A 5,365-nucleotide genomic window follows, 5' to 3' on the forward strand; every position below is an offset into this window, starting at 1 on the left:
TACTGAGATCCCTGTAGCAGACTCTTTCTCCCTTTGGGGCAGTTCTGGGTGAGTCTCCCATGAGTTGATATCAATGATGCATTTTTTCACTTGGTTTGGATCTGACATTGTGGTCTTCAAACACCTATTTCCTCAGGTGTACAAAGGCTGCACTTGCACTTCTGAAGAAATCTAACATTGCCTCAATGTCAGCATTCTGCAAGAGATGGCTTTCTGATTATATAGGATATACTCAATATTCTCCAGAGTCTCACTATAAAATCTGAATTACTGTTGCCAGAAACTACTCATTAAGAACTTGTTGATGGAGAATTTTAGCCTTTTGAACATTAAGCATTAGTCCCACTTTCTTGTATGTCTCAGTAAAGATGTCAACAATTGCCTGAATATCTGCTTTCAAGTAAACGCACGCTACAGCATCATCTGCATACTGGAGCTCAATGATTGAGGTCAGGATGGTCTTGGTTTTGGCTTGGAGTCATCTGAAATTAAAGCAGCATAGCATCCAGATGGTAGTTTAGCTTCACTCCAACTGGAAGCTTGTTGGTGGTCAGAAATATTGAAAAAAAAAGTGTTGGAGTAGTGATGTACCCCTGCTTAACTCCCGTATCAACCTCAAAGGAATCTGTGACAGATTCATTACTGAGAACCACTGCTTGCAAAGCATCATGGAGCAGGCAAAGACCGGTAATAAATTTTGATGGGCATCCATACCTCAGAAGGATCCTTCACAGGGCTTCTTGATTGACAATCAAAGGCTTTTGTGAGGTCAAAAAGGATATATAAAAAGGTTTATTTTGTTCCTGGAATTTTTCCTGCATCTGGTGATTAGTAAAAATCATGTTGATTGTGCTTCTTGATGCCCTGAACACACATTGACATTGTGGGAGGAGCTCTTCCGCAAGTGGAAAGATGATTCAGGAGGGTTCTTGCAATCATCTTTCTTGTGGTGGACAGCAAGGTGATCCCTCTGTAATTTCCACAGTCAGGCCTGTCTCCCTTCTTGAAGATTGTCATGATCATGGTGTCCCCAAGGTCATCTGTGATTTCCTCATCATTCCAGATCCTTAAGATGAGGGCATGGAGATGTGATGTAAGCAGCTCTCCTCCCTGCTTGAAGATTTCAGTAGGGATTCCATCAGCTCCAGATGCCTTGTCATTCTTCATCTACGTAACCTCCCATGCTGCTCACTAGCGTGTTTCGCTCTTACTCGCTTTTCGGGCACCACCATCTCTTTAACAGTTGACAGATCACCATTCAGTCAGATATCTTGGACATTCCCCAGGGGTTCTTGCCTGCCACATCTTGTTGGAATAACTTTGTTATTGGGAGGATGATTTTAAGTCCTGCCTTTCCTGGGTCCCTTCTTCAAATCTTCCCATCCAGCTTTAGGCGTCAGGGCTCTGCCTCCCTACACCCTGCCTTGCGCCAACCAGATGTTAATTCAAGACCATGACTAGGACTCACAGTAAAAGTTTTCTTGTTGTCCCCTTTTAAGTCAGAGAAGTCCAATTTGGACAGCTTACCATGCGGCTTTAGGCCATACATCAACTGGCCTGCAATTTTACCAGTCCCAAGTTACTTTGTTCTCCAGTACACTTGTGTCTTCCTCTGGTTTGGGTCCACAGTAGCCCATGGATCCTTCTCTTTATTTTTTCCTCAGGTTTGATGTGGTCCTACTCCCGGCTGGCTATGTCCGGGATCCACTGCTCCATCTTCAGTAAATAGCTAGGCCCTCCTGGGCTTAGCTTATCCCTGCCTGGCCCCTCTTGGGGCTGCCACCACATGCCCTCTCTGGCACTGCAAAAAGCTCCAAGTCGCTCGGGGCCTTCCAGAGGACTTACATCTGGTCCTCTTTGATCCTCATCCAGTGGAGTTTTTATGCTCCCTCCAGGGGGCTGGCCAGCAAATTAGTGCCGGAACACCACCATAAAGCGGGTCCATGCCAGCGCTGGTACTGACCCCAGCTGTCCCCCAGCTTGGTGCAGTTTTCTTCTTTTTTCTCCAGCATGGTGGTTCTTCCTCTTCACAGCCCCATTCTGGCTGCACTTCTGGTCCCTACCGGTGTCACACTGGCTCCATGCCTCTCCTCCCTTGGGTAAGTTTCTCTTCATGGCGGTGTCCCCACCACAGTCTGCTTTATGGCTTTCCTCACTTTGTCAGGGTTGGAGAACTTCCAAGATCATCTCTGACTGGATGTTGTGGGATGGAGTTGAAAGCACTCATTAACAACTGTCTCAATTGAGAAGGTCTTTGAAATGTTCCTTCCAGTAGGTGTTAATGGCTCCTCTTTCCTTGATTGGGTCTCCTCCACCCTTAGGTTTCAAGGGGGTTGGTGCCCTAGTGCTCCAACCATAGATGGCTTTGGTGGTATGGAAAAAACCATACATCATGGATGTCAGTTAGATGTTGATTTTTTTCCCCTTGTCCTGCCATCATCTTTTCTTCATATTGCAGGGCCTTCTTTAGACCACTGTCCTGGCTTGTTTGTGGTTCAATTTCTTTTGCTTGGAGTTGATCTCATTGTGCAAAGCCTTTTGTTCTTGGCAGTTGTGGTCAATCAGCTTTTTGAGAATGACTAGGAGATCCTTCTCATCAAACCAGTCCTACTGTTTCCTGGTAGAGAATCTAAATGTCACTTCACAGGCACTGTTGACAGTGGTCTTGAATACTCCCCAAGTGCTGCTCACATTCTTCCATTGTTGTTGATTGGAATTCACCAGTTTTTTGTTGAGGCACCAGTGAAAAAGGCCTTGTATGATTGGGTCCTCACATTTTTCAATGTTGATCTTCCATCAGCATTGCTTCTGCTGCAGCTGTTTGTTGGGAGCTGGTTTGAGTGACATAACCAAGTGGATGAGTCAATGATCAGTACCACAATCATCAGTTTCTAGCATAGCTCAGGTGATGCAGGCATCTTTACAACCCTAGGTGCAAACAGTGGCATAGTCAAGCAAATGCCAATTCTTAAATTGAGGGTGTTGCCATGATGTTTTGTGCCTATTTTTCTGGTGGAACAGTGGTTGGTGATGGTGAATAAGTTCTGAGTATTTGGTCAATAGGAGGATGCTGCTAGAGTTGAACTTTCCCACTTCTTCCTTGCCAATTATTCTATTCCAGAGGTTTAAGTCTCTTCTGACTGGCAACAAAATTACCTTTCAGATTTCACAGATCCTTTTGAAATCATTAAGCAGATCACAAGATGGGACAGAGTGCATCCTTGGCAAAATTTACAGATGATACAAAGCTGGCGGGGGGGGGAGTAGTAGATATGCTGTTGGGTAGGGCTAGGATTCAGGAAGACTTCAACAAATTGGAGAACTGGACAAAAAGAAATCTTATTGAACCTCATAAGGACAACTGGAAAGTCCTGCCCGTTGGATAGAACAATCCCATGCACTGCTACAGGCTGGGGACCAACTAGCTAAGAAGGAACTGGGAATTACAGCGGGCAGTAAGGTGAATGGGAGCCAACAGCGTACCCTTGTTGTGAAGGTTAACAGCATACTGGGTTGCATTAATAGAAACATTGCCAGCAGCTCAAAGGCAGTGATTATTCCCCTCTATTTGGCACTGCTGAGGTCACATCTGAAGTACTGTGTCCAGTTTTGAGCCCACCACTACAGAAAGGATATGGACAAGTTGGAGAGAGTCCAGCAGAGGGCAACTTGGAGGGCAGTGGGCATTGGGGCACATGACTTCTGAGAAGAGGTTGAGGGAAGTAGTCCATTTCCCTCCAAAACATCAGTAAGGAATTGGTCAATGCTGGTATAGAATTCCTCCTCGGTTTTTTCAGCAACATCAAGAGTTGGGGCATACACACTGATGACATTGCCATACTGGCTCCCTGTTAAATTTAAGATGGAAAGTCATAAGGATCTCATTAATTCCAATGGGGAACTCATTGAGTTGATTTATGAGTTTATTCTTAAAATGGAAAAAAAAAAATAATAATTCAGCTCCATGAAACTGGCGTTTTCCTTCCTGTTTACTTTTCCAGGAGAGGGTATAGCCACTTCCTTGTTCTTTTAGCTGCCCATCTCATCAGTTCTCACTCACTGCAGTGACATCAATATTGTGTTGCCTGAGTTTGAGTCATGATTACAGTATGGCATTCTGGGAGTTCACTAATAGGATTATCCACAAGGTTCCTGATGTTCCAGGTCCTGAAATTGATTGAAATTAATGAAGAGCCCCAACCACAAAAAAAGTGATGCCACTGGATGCATTTATCTAATCAGGGAAAAGGTAAGCAAACTACACTTAGGGAACCTTTTCTAACCCCCTCTCCATGTGGGGTGAGCAGAGTGGACGCTGAAGAGTGCTGCTCAGTCACAATTACTATTGCCAAAACACATTCCTGCTTCATTCAAATGCTAGACAACCTTCTTGTAACTGCCGCCTTCATGCCAGTACATGAATATAAAGCAGCTAGTAAATAATAAAATTAACTTGGTTTCTTAGGATGACAAATCCTGGAAAATCCTCATTTCTGAACATGTTATCACAATTCCATTGATTAAAAGATCAATGAGTTGTATCTGCAGAATTAGGTCCCATGGTCAAGAGGGCTTAGCCAAATGCTTGACACAAAGCACAATTCATCATGTGATTTCAAAGCACAAACTTAAGTACAGTCTTACCACTTCAATGTTTGGTTGGTTAGTTTTATTTTTTTTTTTTTGAAGATGAGTCACTTATTGCATAAAGCAGCTGCGTGGCAAAGTTAATCAATTTTCTGGGATTAGATACAAATACTTACCACACATTAAAATATTCATTCAAATCATGGTAAATAGGAGGGTTCCCAATTAAAAAACATTCCATTTTTGTAAGTGAGGTGTGAACCAATTCAGAACACACTGCTAAATGCCCCCATTCTCACAGCTGTGTGTGAACCAGACATCTATGGTACTCCAAAAAGTGAGCAAAGCATGCCTTGGCACCAGATGCAAATACACTGAGCTACAACAAATGAGCCTGTTCCTAGGACATTCCAGCCCAGCCAGAAACTTAAAGTGCCAGAATTTCTATCAGAAGTTTTGTGCCTGTAAGATTTCCACCACAAGTTAGTATGTTCAAGAGAATGAATCATCATGTGCAGAATGAAAGACTGATTATACATACTTACTTGTACAGAACCCAAATCTGCAGTTCTTCCTAATACCAGGTACTACTTACTCAGGCAATAAAATAAAAATGCCACACACAAAAAAAAAACCCCAATCCAGTTTTTCATCTTCAGTTGTTCTATGCCAGTCCCAAATCCTACAATCTCATTGTCAAGTCTTCATAATTAAGGGAGAAACACTTAATTTCTTATTTCCAAATACTACAACTAGGGCTATTGCTCCCCCCCCCCCC

This window comes from Gavialis gangeticus, unplaced genomic scaffold (genome assembly GCF_001723915.1).
Source record: "Gavialis gangeticus isolate Ggan-Ray unplaced genomic scaffold, GavGan_comp1, whole genome shotgun sequence".
Classification (NCBI taxonomy): domain Eukaryota; kingdom Metazoa; phylum Chordata; order Crocodylia; family Gavialidae; genus Gavialis; species Gavialis gangeticus.